The sequence below is a fragment of the Micromys minutus genome, assembly GCF_963924665.1.
Source record: "Micromys minutus genome assembly, chromosome: 8".
Lineage (NCBI taxonomy): Eukaryota > Metazoa > Chordata > Mammalia > Rodentia > Muridae > Micromys > Micromys minutus.
The window spans coordinates 33,485,254-33,503,015 of record NC_137977.1 but is presented as its reverse complement, the minus strand read 5'-3'; the positions used below and the strand labels follow the sequence as shown (position 1 = coordinate 33,503,015).

Here is a 17,762-nt window from a genome sequence, read left to right as displayed (position 1 = left end):
GTCGGCCTCTCGAGTGACACAGGAGTAGTGAGCCGCACGGGGTGAGGCTGCAGCCAACTCCGCTCCCCACGCACTCGGCTGCCTAGGCGCTCGGGACGCAGCACGGGCGCTTTTCCGCGGTGCCGACTGCCCGAGATGCCCGCCTAGGAGCGTGCGGCCGCGGCCAGCGTCGCCACACCCGGGACACTGCACTCGGGGTTGCAGAGCCGGCCAGAGCCCTGCACCTCTGCCTCAACCCCTACCCCGCCCCCCGCCCTGAAATGACTAGTTAATGGGCGCTGGCACCGCTGAGGGGACTCAGAAGTGAATCCAAGTGGAATTTGGATTTAGAAAAAGAGTTTCTTCAGCATTTACCCTGGTCCTCGCTGGTTTTCTTCTTTTTCTGTTTTTCCCCTTTTTCTTTCCTTTCCCCTTTTTCAGTTTATTTTTATTTTTTAAAATTGTTGGCCTTCCTCTCACCTCCTCTTCTGTCATTGGAGATGAACACAGCTCGCTTGCATCCCAGAAAGTAATCGCCGTGACTGTTGCCCCCAAAGAGACAAGCACACATGTAGGAATGACAAAGGCTTGCGAAGGAAAGAGCGCAGCTCAAGGCCCAGAGAGATCTTCTCGATAATGGATTACTAAATGGGATACACGCCGTGCCAGTCCGCTCCGAGCCGCGGCAGCCTGCCCGTCGATGCACCGAAAAGGTATGGCTCTGGCATCCCTGGCGCCCCACCTCCTGGATCCAGGCTGGGGTGAGGGTCCCGGGGTTACCCTAGGTGCGCTTTGTGGGCTTTGTAGTGCTTGTGTTTTATTTGGTCTCTCCTCTCTTTCTCCTGAGCGTTGTCCCTTTCTGGGGGGAGTAGCCCCGAGCCTTGCCTTCAGCTCTTTTCAGTCCTGAACCCCAGAGACCCCGGGCTCCATGTCAGGAGCTTCCTCACCCGCGTCGCACACACCACCGGCGCCGCCCCGGACCGAGACCGAGCGGATGGCTGTCCTACCCAGTGGTTGCGTGTGTATGTGTGTGTGCATGTGTGTATATATGTGTGTGTGTGTTTGTGTGTGTGTATGTGTGTGACCCGATTCTAAGAGCTCACTCTTGGGCCAGTAGGGAGGCGAGCGGCCCTGGAGGGTGGGTTTCTCTAAAGCGCCGGGTCTTGGTGTCGATCCCTGGGGAAGGGGAAAGGGTTCTGTCCTCGAAGGCCAGAGAGGCTTCGGGAGTACAAGGCTTTTTGTGTCCAGCTACAGGTTTAGGCTCTGATGTGGGAGAAATGGTTGTGCGGAGACGGTGGAGAAGAGATGAGGATCTTTTGTTATCAGTGCGGGGTCTGGGCTGGGCTTGGCTGAGTGCGTGAAACTTGTAATGGCCCTGAACATCTGCGCGCCCTGTCTCTTGGTGGGATCCACTCTTCAGTCGCTACTGGCACCAGAGGTTCCGGGCTTTGTTTGCTGGGGGAAAAAAAGTGCCTAGGAGCGGTGTCTTCACATGGCGCGGAGCCCCCGCCCTAGGTCCCGTCCCCTGCCTCAGCTCCCACTCGAGCAGGGCACCATTTGTCGCCGTTGCGTCTTTCTCAAGCACTGAGCTCTCCAAGCTAGGGCCGGCCCCTGCTGCGCCTTCCTCCAAGACCTGTGCGATCCCTCTAGAGAAAAGATGTTCCTCTGGAGAGGCCAGGGTGGGGAGACCTAGTAAGAGATAGATAGCTCTGGGCTTGCCACTCTGATGAAACCTCTGCTGGGCTGCAGATTGTGGGTGTCCTGACTGCTTGCTGTGTCCTGGAACTCTGCCTCTGGGGCTATGGGGAGCCTGAAGCAAGCTCGGCAATTCCTTCTTAGCGACCCTACTAGGTGGGTAGTGTCACTTCCCCCGATTGCTGCGTTTGACTCAGCTCCCCAAGGAGGAGACTGTGAATCAAGCTGGATCTGAGGTCTCCCGCGGGCTGTACAGAGCCAGGCTGCTGTCCTGGACCTGCATGTGTCAGGGAGAGAAACCGGACCCCGACATTTTTTTTCCCGCTCGCTCGCCGCTCCCTTCCTAGCGCCGCTTCCCCTTTACAATGCAGGGCCCCTGTACCAGGAGCTTCTGGAAAGTTTCTGTGATAGCTTTAAGACTCCTGGAAACAACCAGACGAGGGCTCAGCGTGTTCATTTTGACCGCGAACGAATTGAGCGGACGACTGGGATGTGAGGAGGAGCTAGATGTCTGCCCGCTGGAGAATGGTACCTCTAGATGTCTGCCCGCTGGAGAATGGTACCTTCTGCTTCGCCGCACCTGCTGGACCAGGGTCTCAAGCAACTGGAGAAAGGCCGTGGAGGGGGTTGGGGGGGCGGTGATGGGACGTATTAAATTCACGATGCTTGTGTGACCACAAGTGGCTGACAGAAGCTACTGTGCGGGCGCGTGTGGACACTAGCTCTAGCTCGCTGGCTCACGAGTTTCTGGCTCCAAGAGCAGCATCCCGAACCCCCTGCGCCAGGCGCAGGGCATTGCCGCTCGCACTGGGCCAGGTGTTTGTGGAGTGGAAGAAAGAGGAACGATTGGAGGCGCTGTCCTCCTAGCCTGGGCGAGCGTTTCCAGGGGCGGCCTCCATCCTGTAGAGAAGTGGGCAGTCCTGCCAGCAATTCCGCCACAGTCGGTGCAGAGCAATTGTGGCTGCCTTGAGTGTGGTGACCAAGCAAAGCCACAGAGGGATCTCTCCCTGTTTACTCTGGATGGAAATCGAGTTATTACTGAATGGAATCCTTGAAAGGCTTAAAATAGGTTAAAACCTGGACACACACACCCCCACACAGTATTCATAACTTTTCATGCAATTTAATTTAATTGTAGTGTTCTGTTGGTGGGTATCAGAAAAGCTGTCGTTTAAGGACCTTCAGCTCTGGTTTTAAGGCTTTTCTTGGATAAAGCAGCCTTTGCCTTGTTTTTTCTCAATCCTGGTGTTTTGGGCCTTTCTTCCCCCGGTGGACTTTTATTTTGGCGTCAAACCCACCATCTGCTACTGTGGTGGCAGGGGGTTAGTGGTTTCAGATACATTAATTCTTTATTTAGCTCCCTCCCCACACCCTTGAAGAGGCGCCTGCACTGGAGTTTTTGAATGAAAATACCACACTTTGTTTTTTTTCTCCCTACCCGAACAGCTACGGGAAGTCAAGATAGCAAGCGTGTTGTATGGTTTATAAACTCCACATTTAGTCTTCCACAATAAACTTTTATTAAACTACTCCCAAGGCACCAAAGGTAATTATTAACCTAACCTTAAATACAGTGGCAGATTTGTGTCTCCGTCTCTTAACCTAAACTGTCTGTTAAAACATAATTGCCCTAGTTGTTTGGATTTGGGTTACCTATTTCTGTTTACATTGTAACTCTTTGAATCTTCAGTAACCTCGGCTTTGGTTTTATACATTCTTGAATGAAGGACAGTCTAAGCAAGGGAAGAGGAAGCAGCAGATTTGAGAACTTGGTTTAGTTAGGAGTCTTTAGATTCATCTTGATGCAAAGAAGTACTCCATTTCTATTTCCTAGTCACTGTGTTTGGGAGTAACAATCTCCCAAACTTGTGTGTTACCTTTTACAGCTGTGACCACTTGGCAGTTGCCACGTCCTCAAGACGCAGTCTGCATGTATGAATGTCTCCCATTTGTCCTAACCCATTGCCTTTGGAATCTCCTGAAGAGTATGTGTTGGATAAAAACGCCTAACTTTAAACAGGGTAAAGATACATATGACCTTGTATAGAACACTCAAGAGCATGGTGAGTGAGTACACGGACGAATGAGTGTGTCACGCATGGCTCACTATTTTCTTGTAGATCAGGCGTGAAAACAAGTGAGTGGTTATCACACACAGTGATAATAAAGGTTGCTCTTTGTACACAAATACACAACTCTCAAGTTCTTTCCACACCTAGTAGTGCTGTTTGCTATCCTTTTAGAAGGGAGAGCGTTTGCATCTTGAGGAGGCATGTAATGTTTGCAGCAGTCTTCACTGACTGTGCTCAAGGAGGACAGCAGGAGTTACACAGGCTGTTACCACTGACTCAAAATAAAGCATCCTGATTTTAAGAACTTGTCCCAAATTTACAGCAAGCACCTATGCTTTGAAAGTGAACGGGAAGCTGCACTTAACAGGCAGAATTGGGGGCGGCAGGGGTACTCTTTTGCATAAGGAAGTGTGTATGCCACCCATATCTTGTAGGTTAATTCATCCCAGAGTAGTATCAGGGCATGTGGATGGGGTGCAAGGGCATTTTAGAACTAGTTTTGGGAGCCAATATCCTCTTCCATCTAATTTGTTTACATAAAGGGAATCCGAGAACAAGCCAAACTAATTGAAATGCTTTAATTAGGCACCTGCCATTCCTCCGCCACATCAAGTCTATGTCTACAGTGCCCCTCCCTGCCACACCCCCTCCGGTTAAGACAGTTTCTTGTCCTCCACCCAGCCTGGATGCTATAGTTATTTAAGAACCTTGTGTTATAGCACCTAGGTTCCTGCCAGGGGAAGGTGGAGCCTTGGAGCATTCTGCTGGTCCCTCCTCTAGCCACGCCTCTTCTCCTAGGGTAATCCTGGAGCCTAAGCGTGCTGAGATTTTTATTTTAGAGTGAAGGCTTTTCTCGTTTGCCTTAAAATGTATTGCAAGAACAACTGAGCTATTCTCTCTGGCAACCACATGGCTGCCTCTTGGGGATATGGTAAGGTAGGGAAGGGAGGGAGGCATTTAATCCCTCTGAAATGGGCAAATAAGATGTCAGACCCACAAGCCTCGAGGGAGAAGCGAGCTCGGGGCTACTTAGCATGGGACTATTACAGAGCGGCACATACACAAGAGCATCTATTAGAACCATTGTAATTGCACTCAAGGCGGGCCTACCAGCACACCGGAAGTCGTATAACCCCTTCTCCCAGACTTCTTCTCCAAGACCAGGGTAGTGAATAGCTAAGGGCACACTGGGTAGGTACCTTTTCTCGGACCTTAGAGATATCTCAAATCTAACATGTTCAGAAAGCACCATTCTCCACCACCTCCACCGGGATGACTCCAAGAACAGCTCAGGTCCCGGAGCCGATGCTCAACTCCTGGTTCTTGTACCACAGGCCAGTTACAGCGGCATGCTCCACTTCAGGACGCTAGGTCCTGGTCTGCTGGTCTTCCGTTCTGCCGCCTCCCTGGCCTTCCCATAATCCTCCTCTGCTGGGCTATTGTGGCAGCATCCCCCTTAGGTGCCCTGCTTCTACTCTTTGCTCCTGACTACTTGTTTCAACACAGCAAGCAAAAACACAGCAATAATTAAAAGTAAAGAAATCCCTAAGCCTATCTTTTCTTCTACAAGCTTAAGGTCTTCCCCTGGCACAGGACCTGCCTTCTGGCCTCTCCCTGGTTTCTACTGCTCCTTGAGTTTACCTACACCTGCAGGAATGCAGCCCTGGAGGTCCTCCACAGGGTTTTGTTTTGTTTTAAGAATAGTTTATTTTATGTATATGAGTACACTGTGGATGTCTTCAGACACACCAGAAGAGGGCATCGGATCCCATTACAAGTGGTCGTGAACCACCATGTGGTTGCTGGGAATTGAACTCAGGACCTCTGGAAGAGCAGTCAGTGGTCTTTACCACCGAGCCATCTCTCCAGCCTAAGAGGCCATCTTTTTTTGTAGATAAGTAGTCTAGGTATTATCTCATTGTCTGCCTCGTTTGTCTTCTGTCTCAAATGAGGTGCTTCCTTCCTGCATCCTCGCTGCAGTACATTGATACCCATATAGCCTCTTCCCCGGGACTTCTCCAAGACCAGGATAGTAAATAGCTAGATACTGTGAATCTGCTGCCTTCCTTGTACCCAGGCAGGGTTTCTCCTCTCCTATCAGTGGCCTATTCACAGTGTGTTGTTTTCCCAGTCTTGATAATGGATTAGAGTCTTTTCATTCCCACAGGCTCACCCTGTCCCCGGCTAGGGCCAAGAGCACACATCTGTTAGACACCTGGTTGTAGCTGGAGGAGGTCTGAACTAGGGAAAATCAACTTGCCAAGAGCGTCGTCAGCGCTTACAGGGACTGAGCTTTGGACTCTGGTCTCATTTGTTCTGTGCTCCAATTGCTGACTACTGAACTGTTTTCTTCCCCCCAATAAGTTTTTTTCTGTTTTGGGGGGAAAATGTAATATTCCTGTTAACCTTTGTCTTTGCCCTACGCCAAAACAGCTGTCAAAGAACATAGATCTGGAAGACTTGCTCTCCAGGCCCTTGCTTTCTTGGATGAGACATGTTACTTGCCTGAACCTGCATTATGTTAAATGAGTTGTAGGAATTGTAAGCCCACTCTCTCCACCTTGTAGGACCACAGATAGAATGATATGAAATAATATGAAACGTGCCTGTATCTTATCAAATAGCTTCTGGCAATTTGAAGTCTCAGACCCTGGTGTAATGTAGAATCTACATCGTCTTCTGTATCATCAGATGAGTATAGTATGCTGTTGGCATGGCCTGAATATAATAAACCACATTATGGAAATTAACAATTTCCCGAGAATCACAGAAAGCACACGGCCCATATCTAGTGTGTTTCTGCGGTGTGGGTTGTAGCTGTATCAGTCAGGATGTCAACTGCATCAAGCGAGGATTGCTTTCAATATGACCATTACTGGAGCAAGGTCATGAGAGTGACAATCTACCAGACATTATAGAAGAAAACAAATAAGAACAAAATGATTGTGCGCTTGTGTGCATCAGTGTCAGTCCAGCCATTGTAGAACAGATATGTCAGGGTGAACTAAGTACTGAGGAAAGTTTCCATGTTTGCAGTAAAAAGGGCAAATTCATTGTGGTTGGGGAGGTTCAGTCTCCTGGGGATGCAGCGGATAGGGCCAGAAGTAGTTCTCAGGTCAAGATTCGGAGAAGGAGTACAATACGTGTGTGTGTGTGTGTGTTTGGCAATTACAAATAGGATGACTTTGTTTCTTCTGCCTCGGTTTCCGTTTGGAAACCTTGAGAGTGGCGATGGTGTTGTAGAGGCCGAGGACTGCGTAGGCTAACACCTGCAAATAGCACAATGCCTGGCACACGAAAGCCTTCGTTTAACACAAAGGCTTTCTTTTATGTGGGTAACTACAGTCATGGAAAATGGCCTGGGAATTGACTTCAGAAGTGCTGATACTGCTTTGTGGGGGCAGAGAACAGGAGGAAATGGCTGCGGACCTGAAATACAGAGAGAAGATACAAAGGAAACAACCCTTGGACCCCAAAGGAACAATTACCCCACGAGCCATCCACAGCGTTACGCGGTTTGAAGAGTGTGAACAGTTTGTTTGTTTCAGGGGAAGAGGGGCCATGATCTTTTTCTGAGCTGATACTACCACACCCCAAACGTGACACACCCCAAACACGGGAAGGGAAGCACAGGCAAAGCAGCACAACGCTGTACAACCGAAACGATGGCAACGTCAGGGATTTATGGCAGATCAGAGACAGTAAGACTGTTGGTGGTGTTACTGCTGCTTACTAACATTTAAAAACCGGCACACAGCATTTACCCATAGTTACAACCCGAGGGTCATCTCGTCAGGAATGAGCCCAACTGCCAAAGATTGGCTGTCCGTCTATTGCATTTCTCCTAGAGGCTCTGCCTGCAGTCTCTACAAGACCACGTTCAGAGTGGCCATGTGGCAACTTTCAGGGTTGCTCTTCCCTGAGCACACTTGGAATACGTTTGGAAGAACAGGGACTCCAAGCCAAAGCTTCTCCATTCCAAGTGGCAAGTCGTGGGCTGTCTGGAGCAGAGCCTGGAACTTATGGGACTGACTGATTCCCTCCCACCAAGTCTGAACTTTGAGTCAAGGGACAAGACTTATCAGTGAGGGGGAAAAATATGATTTCTGAAGGACTCAACAAAAGGATTAATAAACTGATACCATCACCACAGTTCTCTGAGAATTACAGTTACTTTCAGCTCCGGATAAGGAGGCTTCTCAAGTTCTGTAAGTGGAAGAAGAGTGAAACAGGTCAGTAATTAACATGCCCCAAAGAATGATGGGCTAGCTCCTTTCGGGCAGCAGATGAGAAGACTATTACTTTGAAAGGGTGGTTAGCAATAGATACTTCCACATAGGTACCACCTTTAGACTTGGAACTTCCTTTAACATGGCAAGATGCGCTTCTCTTTCCAGTTTCCAGTTCCTCCTTGGCCAGTCTTCTCCCATGACTTGATTTGATGTCTAGATAGAGTAGGACAGGAACTGGCATTTTATACAATAAAAACATCCCTCTGAAAGAAAAACTACTGTATGGACCAGGGAAGAGGAAAAGATTTCTTAATAAGTGATGCTATATGGTATATGCTATATGGTATATGCTATATGGTATATGCTATATGGTCATGCTCAGATGACCCAGTCCCTGTCCTTCCCCTTTCCTAACTCAGAGAAGCATGTGACTTCATTCACATCTTTGGGGGTCTGAATGCATTTATTCTTAGGCCCCAGGCACCCAGGTGGGAAACTCTTCTCTCCTGCATTCCCCTCACTACTGTAAAAACAAGCGAGTATCTGAGTCACCGAGCAGAGTCTCATCCCTGCATAGTGAATGAGCAATAGACACAAAATCAGCCAGAGCCTTTGAAACTCCACCAGCATGTGTAGCGGAATGGCGGGGTGTTGGTTTTTGAAAGAATACTTGTTAATGGCTTTCCAGATGGAATCTGCGCTAATTCTGCTCACATCATGAATGATGGCCCCAGCTAGACACCATCTCGGGGATCTTCATCTATTAATCATGGAGGCTGCTTTCTTAGTCGGTTGCCATAGTTTCAGTGCCTCAGCTAGTATTGGGGTGTCTTGGGAAAGATTTGAGACATACTAGGGCTTGCAAGCCTTGCAGTTATTTTGGCAGCGGGTGCTCTGGAAGAGCTGAAAGCTGCTTCTGGTGTAATTCTGTGCTAGATTAAAAGAGGCAACTCCTGAGAGTCTCTCCCTGGGCCTTGTTATGTGTACATCCAGCTGGCATTTACCCCAGGATCTGCCTCATCCTTAGTCTTGAAAGAATTCCTCAGTGAAAACCATTATAGTCCAAAGGTTAGTGTCATCTTTATCCTTGGATAGGAGGTAAAGGGGTGCCCCCTCTTTATCTAGGGCTGTTCCTAAATGTGGAGGGAAAACAAAGAGATCCCTGACAATGTCACCTTCTCCTAGTTTGGTTTGGGCACTGCAGGTTGCTAAGTAAATGTGATGACATCATTGGGGGCTCGTCTTGTGTTTGGCTTTGCAATGTAAAGGTTTGGTCCTTACTTCAGGTTTAATCCTCACTGTTTTTAAGTCCAAGGTTTACTGAGGCGGTTGAGGCCATTTTGCTGTCTTTTACAACAAAGGGATAACCTTGGACCAGTCAGCAAATGAACGTTTTCATGTGTGTGTTGTTTTAATGTTTTGCCCCAGAGCTGCTGATTAGGGAAAGTTCTCTAGTTGTGTGTCTATTGTGTGGCTACCTCAAGAAGGCATCTGGCAGAGGCAAGTGCTGCAGGAGGGGAGACAAAGGTTGTGGGGCTAAACCTCCCGTGTGAGGGAGGCCACAGCTGGCATGCCGTACCCAGCTAGGCCTGGTGTCACACGTGTTCATATTCATCTCAAAGTCTTAGTTCCTGCTCCTCAAGTGGACATTCTGGAACTCCTACATGTCCAAGCCGTGCAATTTGATTCCTTTGTAGATTAAAACATAAAAAAATGAAATTTTACACTGGAAAAAACAAATTGGGCTAAATTCTGGACATGCAAAGTAGCGAGTGAAAATCCAGGAGACTCAGAAGAAGCAAGCTTTGAAATCATTACAAATGGGTCTAATCTAGAAAATTAGTCATTAAAAAAAACCTAGAAAATGACTAGTTTTTATTTTAAAGTGAGCTTCAAAGCAGCTGTTTTAAATTTCTCCATATCTAGCTTGCCAAAATGTCTGTGTAAGATCAGCAAGCATTTTGAATGCACGCGCCTATTATAAAGATGCCTCCCTCACCCAACCGCACTGAATGATTGATTTTAGAGACCAGTAATATGAAGTAAATGAAAAGGATAACATGGCCGTAATTGCTACTGGCTTCACCAGGCTTCTGGGCACCGGAATTCCTTGTGGAGAAACACTTTTAAGTGTCACATCAGTTTTTGATCATGTGGTCTGCCTGCCTTACACATAGGTTGCAATTACGGACTGGCTGTGTTTCACCTCCCCCTCATGCATCCCCCAGAAGCAAAGAAAGCATGCTTTTGTGAATTCAGAACCACAGAACCTTGATTTGGAGGGAGGACTGAAGCAAGATAAGAAAATGTTCCTGCTCATTTTGCAGTACTCTGAGCATGTTTGCACATGTGGACATACACAGGCAAGCATAGGTTCACATGTGCACACACACACATGTTCATGTACATGCGTGCACATGCATGATATAGAGATGGAGAAGAGCAATGGGGAAAAGATCAAAACCTTTTTCTTGTTTCTGAGAAAATTTCAGTAAATTTAGTTCACTGCCCGCTCAATGGTAAGAAGATCGTGGCTAACCACTTGGGGGTCCAGGTAAACATAATATTGCAATGCAATTTTTAGAAAAAAACTTTTTGGTGCTTTGTGTGGGGGTGTCAATCAAACCAACAAGTGGACATGAAGTACGTTTGATCGACAGTTTTTGGGGTGGGGCGGTGACCTATTTAGGTGGAGCATTTTGCACAATAGGGTCATGCATGTCTGCTCTGTAAGTTGCTAGGCAAAATAAACCACACTGGGTTCTCAGTGTGATCGAGAGAATGATCCCGCCTCTCACCAGGATGGCCATGTAAAGATAGTAACAGCTATATATCATGGAGCCTTTGAGTCTGCAGAAAAAAACACCTTTTACTTTAAGATTTTATCTGTTCTTTCTTCTGATGTTTACTGGCTCCATGCTGGATTCCAGACTATTTCTTCCAAAGAATAAAAAAATAGGACTTTGAATAGTGTCCCAATTTTTTCATATAAAAGTGTGCTATATAGGGGACGCTGTGGACCAGGAGGCATTTCCTTTGCCCAGAGTCACTTTTAGTGACTGCTAGACACAACACTCAGGAAACCTTGAAGACTGGAGGAAACAGGGTCTAACTCATGGGTAGAAGAGTTTTTCTGTGTCATGAGTTTCACAACAGAGATCAAGAAACTGAATTACAAATGTTAATGTGCTATTTACGTTCAACTTTTAACTAGAGAGCCTAATAAAAGTTAGATATAATATATAAATGCCAATGTGAGAATTAAATTTCAGTCTGAACAATCATTCGGTAGCTTATATGAAACCTTAATGACATATAGTCCCATCTAGTTTAGCATAATTTGTGCTTATGAATTATAAATGCTTAGCTTTTACAATTAGACCTACCCATCTGTAGGCATCTTAATGAGAAATTACCAAAAATTGAATTGATTTGCAATATCCACTCTACTGTGCTCTAGAATAGTGATTTCCCAAGGTACTTTTCAGAGCCATCTCTTGCAGCATGTCGCAAAAAAGTTCTGTGGTGGGATCCATGTTGGACCAGTGGGGAGATGTCAGAAGGGAAAGGAACAGAGCCAGCTCATAAGGAGCCAAGATTATGTGCGTGCATGCAGTTCTTCACATGTATGTAGGTAATGGAGGTCAGAAGACCTCCATGTTAAGGATGTGATTCTCTCTTTCCCTTTTGTTTTGAGGCAGAGTCTCTCCTGTTTCTGTCACTCTGTACTCCAAGCTAGCTGGCCCGGGAGCTTCCAGTCAGTGATTGCCACCACATCTGACTTCGTAACTAGACTTGGGGACTAAATGCAGCTGCTCAGGCTTGCACAGTAAGAGCTTTCTATTGGCCAAGCCATGCTCAGAATTCAGGGACATTTCTATTAAAAATCAACATTGTATACAAGGTGTTTCCTCTCATTTGTGATGAGGGGAAGTTGAGCTTTTTGAATATGCTGATTAATTAATTGTCCGGGGATATCTCAGAGGATGGAGCTTTTTCGTGTGACTTTTTACTGTGCCTAGAACGCAAGCCCTGTTACTATTACCCGACCACATCCGTTCCCAAGAATAAAGAAGACAAGCGTTTGCTGTGAGAAAACAGACACATCCAGTCCTTCAACAGATCTCCCCAGCGCACCAGGTGTGGAAGAGAAGGCTTTGAAATGCTGTGAATAGCTTGACATTATCACGTTATTATTAAAATGCAAATTCTTCTCAGCAGAAATGAAAGGACGAAGACAATGTATTTTCTTGCGTATTACCAATCATACCTAGCCTTATAGCCTTACCTGGAGGGCTTGTTCTAGGAAGAGTACTCATGGTACGCATGCCTCATTCATGGATCCATGTGTACAGCACCCCCTCCCAAGTGTGGGTACTGCTCATCTCATCCTCAAAGGAACAGGTGGGCAGCCAGCAGTGAGCTGCTCCTATGGGCCCCTCCCCCAAGCGGTCTTGCCAAGTCCTTCATCAAGAACTCTTTGGCTATATTGGTCACCGTCCAGAGTGTTAGTAATAAGGACTCATTTATACACGGCCTACACTGCGTGTTGTTTCCAAAGCATGTCCACAAACATTGCCTCATTTCAGCTCTTTGCAACTCCCGGGTTGTAGGGCAGGTGTGATGATGGGTTAGGCAGGTGTCATTATGTCTATTTAAAGATGAGATAACTGAAGGTTAGTGAGGTCAATGAGTTTACCCGACAGCGCATCTCTGATAAGAGAAAGGTGGGACACAGTCTTTCACCTTTAGAGCCTCCCCCATCCCCACCCCACCCCAATCCCCCCCAATCTAAAATGTCACGGTGATGTTTACTCTGAACATTCATAATTTGTAAAAGGAGGGCAGTTTCTCATCTGTGCCTGACTGCACTGTGAACCCTGATACAGGACACATTTAGACACTGGGAATGCCCTCAGAGGCCGCAGAGCCATGAGGTCCAGCATTTCTTCTGGAGGAGAGCCTTGTTGAAGCGGGTGTTGTTCCTGTTGACTCCTGAAGTGTTAAGACAGTAAGAATAAAGTCTCCCTATGACGACCAATTGGCAGGGGAGGGCATTTTTATTTGGGATTCAGCTTTATGGCTGGAGAGAAAACTGTATGAAGTGTTAACTTTGTGACTTTGGGTGGGACAGGAGGGACATAAAGTTAACTAAATGGGAATAACTTCCTAGGATATTGTGATTTGCACCTTTGGGACAGAAACACATTATTATTATTTTAAGCAGGAATAAAGTAGACGTCATAACACAGCCGAAATGGCTCTTCCCCCTGGCAGCCATCTTACTCTGACTCAGCCTAACTACAGGGTCTAAAGAGAAGAGCAGCGTGGCCTTATTTCTGTGCTTGGACATTTAGTGCTTTTTGTAGGCTAGGGAGCATCCTACCTGATGCACAGGCTGTGGTGAATGGGTTTAGAATGTACCGATTAACTGTGGACACGTAGAGGGTGGGACCGCAGGCCCATGTTCCATGTTTTCAGCAAGAAGATGACATCACCAATATTTCTTTCTGAAGTGCATGTGAGGACCGTGAGTGGGGAGAGCAGGCAAGCTCTGGCTTTATGGGCATGATTCAGCCACCAGGACTTGGGAACTCATTGGCTGTGTGACAGAGCTGAATTGGTTTCAGATAGCTCTGAAGTGTCCCACCTGGGTAACAGGGTAAATAAGAACAGTGACAATGGCCAAGACAGGAGGTCAGGTTAACAAAGTATTTAGTTAGCAGCTACTATATCCTGTGTCTTAAGTCATACGCAGTACACTGGACACACAATATCCTGTGCACACCCTACCTCTGTACGTGTTAAAGGCCTTCCGATGAATGGTTTCATGTTTCATCCGACTGCCCCAAGACTCTGCCTAGTCTTCAGAGGGTTCTCGGTCCGTTCAAAGGTAGCTGCCATGAGGAAGACCAAGCACTACCCTGTGCACATGTTGCTTGTGTAAAAACCAGGCGTGTGTAAGGGAGTGCTTTTTCTGTGGGATGCATTGTACTAAAATGGAGCACCGCTCACACGGTGGAAGGGAGAACGTGCTGCTGAATGCCTTATTAAAAACATCTTCATGGTATAGGTGATTGAGGTCACTCATATTTCATTTTGTGGCTCTAATCTTTAGATAAATATTGACATTGCATAGCTGCCCAGATGAGTCTTCCAATGTAGTATAAATATTAAGAAATATTTATCTTTTTGTAGAGTCTCCAGAAGGATGAGTCTTCTGTTTACTTTCATGTTGCATTTTTTTTTCTTACAGGGTTTTTAAAAATAAAACTTGTAGCATAAAAGTCGTATCTCTACCTAAGAGTTACAAAACGAGGCTGACTATTATGAGGAAGTAACCGAACAGTAAACGTGGACAGCGAGAAGAGGAAACCTTAGTGTTTTCCAGGGCCAGGAGTGTTTTAACAGACTCAGTTTCTAGATGGGGAAAACCTGTATTTTAAGAGCACATTCAAGTTGAAAATTAATGCTTGAATTCTTTGAAGAAATAAAAAAGCTGGCACCACGTTTTAGTCGGTGTCATAATGCTGAGAGCTAAATTTACATCATATCGATTCGAATGTCAAATCATTGCACAGATGTGGGGCAGCTCGTCTCTAACTTCACTGGTAGGCTGCCCTCTAGTGGCACTTGGCCTCAGCGCACCCACTTTTATTCGACTCCCTGGAAGGTGGACACAGTGGTACCATTTAATCAATGGGGGGGGGGGGGGGATGACTAAAACTGAAAACTTTAGTAAAGTCAACACCAAAAAAGTTTCACATCCATCGAGCAGCAGCCATTTATTTATTTGTTTGTTTGTTTGTTTCATTGCTTTGTGTTCCAAAAGATCCATAAGTGCTAAAATAATAAGCCCTGTAAATAACTTTAGAAGGAATTCTAAATAAGATTAAGTAAAAGTCGCAAGTACCGAGAGACTTGTTGCCCCTGGAGCTCTCTGCCTAGTGCATTTCCCTGTGGCAAACACTCTAAAAGTCAGTTTAACGCTTTGCTCTCTGATGCCTGCGGCCACACTGGGCTTAAGTCTGTGCCGACAGTTGTTGCCAACTCGGCTTTCCCTTGGCTGGGGAATGAGCATGCTCCAGAGTCTCCAGTACGTGCAGAGAAAATGTCAGACTCAGCAGCCACCTCGGCATGGGCCAGCATTCTGCCTGAGTTACAGAGGCACCGTGTCAGTGATCCGAGGGCGTCCGGCACACAGCAGCAAAATGTCTTTCAGGTTTCATAACAATGGTGGAACGCTGCTGCTGGTGCTTGTCCTGTGTTTTAAGACAGAGATCAGAAGGAACACGGAAGAGCCTGCTGATGCCCCCACACAAGCACAATGCAGAAAATCTATGTATACCTGGGACTTACCCTTGTATGGGATATCCTGATGGAGTTCAAAGCATGAACTTTGGAGTTTGCTACCTGGTTTACAGTGGCTTCTTTGGGAAGTTACTTTATGTCTCTGTGCCTTGTTTTCTTCATCTGTAAAATCGGACTACTACTACTTGTGCCTGCCTTATAGGGTAATTGAGATAACATATCCCTGAACGATGCCAGGCACATGCAAACGCTCAAGAAAAGTTAGCCATTATCATATGCCATCAAGGTGTCCTAATAGAATTGGCCAATCTGTTTTCTGTCACTACCTCGGGGTGGGTTTTGGAATGGAAGTTAAAATGGACAAGGCCTGAGAGTATGATAGTTCCTAGTGAGACATTTGCTTGCCCTCCATATGATTCTGCGCTCCTTCCTGTGTTAGACTATGGTTAAAACAACCAACTTAGTAACCATGAGCTCATTACTACATGTTAGACCTTACACTCACAAACCTTGTGTTTGGAGACAGGACCTCACCCGTTAAGTCAGGCGGGGTCAGCCACGTACGGGCATCACGTCCAGTTCCAAAATGTTGAGAAAGGTGTCAAGGGCATTACATTCCTGGGGTCTAGCACTCAACCAGGCTCTTGATGCCTGGCCATATTACACCGCTCTTGTACTGGGGCTTGAGACTCACGTGAATAAACTTACTGGATGAACTTTCTGAATACAAGGTCTAGATTCTAAGTGATGCTATGTTTTACATCTAATTGGCTAAGTATTGTCACTCAAAGACAGTAGAGAAGTCTCTTCTAACTAAATGTTAGACTCAAAAACCAACGTATAAATACGAATAACTTTATTTTCTACAGAACAATGTAAAACACCATTTATTATCTATGTCTACTGGTGGGCTGGTCTGTCAAACTGAGGCATTAGCTTTACACCTTTGTTTCCAAAAAAAAAAAAAAAAAAAAAAAAAACCTAATTCCTGAACAGTAAAGGGGCCCAAAGGAAAACAACTCTCTATCCTGACCAGGACTTCACCCCTTACTTTAGGAAGAGGCCATGAGGATATGGAAAAATTGGAGATTGAAAAACAATCTAGAGGGATGGCTCAGTGGTTAAGAATGTTTGTCTTCCAACGACCTTGAACTCAGGTGCCAGGTCCAGCTACCTGTAACTCCAGCTTAAGGCGATCCAACATCCTCTTCTCCTCCCCATGGGCAGTCACACTCAAAGACACAAACCTGCACCCAGAGACAGGAGTATACGTATAATGGGAAGTGAGATCAATATTGTATACATAGAATAAAAGGTAAAATACACATTTTAAGGAAAAATACATGACAGAACGGAGTGGGCTGGGGGTGTAGCTCGGTTGGTGTGCTGCTTGCAAAGCATGCACAAAGCTCTCCTTCTAGCATAAACACAATCGTGGGGACGCAGGCCTGCTATCCCATAATCTCAGCACGTAGGAGAACAGAAGGGTCAGAAACTCAGGATCCTCTTCATCTACAGAGCAAGTCTGAAGGCAAACCCAGTCTCAGAAACAAAACAGAAGAGAAAGTTGGGACAAAGTAAGGGTCAAACTGATCAGAAACCCTCAGTAAGCAAAACCAATCCCAGCCTCACCTACTCCAACTGTTTACTCAAACGGGCAGCTCAGCCTAGCTTACAAAAAATGAAGTAGTTGTTGGTCAGGGTTTGAGCAATGTGCTAACAAGCAGGAGCTTGGAGATGGGGTGTCTCTGGAGACAGATGATAGGAGCCAGGGTCCTTCCCAGTGGTAGCAAACCTTGTGTTCATTTGGTGTTCTTCCAAAGTTGGGGCCATCGGACAGCTGTTTGGCTTTTCTTATGAAATGGATTTGGACCCTGACCAGATGTTAGTGGACAGCTGTTCACAACACAAAATGCTTCATCAAGAAAAGGTACTAATGGTCAGGGTCTTAACGTCTTCACAAGTAAGACAGGAATGGACAGGGTCACCAAAGACCAGCCCCACCCAAGCCTGGCTGTAGGCTGAGGGTGGAGGCCCTGTTGGACTCAGAGCCTTCTCCACAGCCAGAGACTTTGGATCACAGGGCTTCTTGCAAAAATCCATCTTTAATACTTGCCTTATGTATATCTATACCTGTGTGTGCCAGGCAAACTTTTTCAAAACGGCCAACCAATCAGAGGCCGTTTATTTGCCACCATCCCCTACTTTCTAAGCCAAATTCAGTGCATAAATTTCTCTACAACTTTGTTTCCCATGCAGTATTTGTGAACGATTTCTATAAAAGTTATTTATAAAAATTTTGTGAAAATTTTTATGTACTGCTTTCACGTATCTCTAACTGAACCAGTATAGCCCATCTCCCCTCCCCCTTGCTTAATTATTCACTAGTGACCACAGCGATAGAGTTTTGAATATACACTTTGGTTAAAATGGGCCTTAGGAAACACTGTCGTTAAGGCAAATGCTTTGGGGG

General features: G+C 46.3%; 1 protein-coding gene across 1 annotated transcript in view; it reads left to right on the top strand.

The window, feature by feature from the left end:
* Positions 1-272: 272 nt before the first annotated feature.
* SEMA6A (semaphorin 6A) overlaps positions 273-17,762 on the top strand; it is a 117,427-nt gene continuing 99,937 nt past the window's right edge. The window contains exon 1 of the mRNA XM_080919984.1: positions 273-692. The gene's annotated coding sequence lies outside the window, so the exon portion shown is untranslated. The remainder of the gene's footprint in view (positions 693-17,762) is intronic.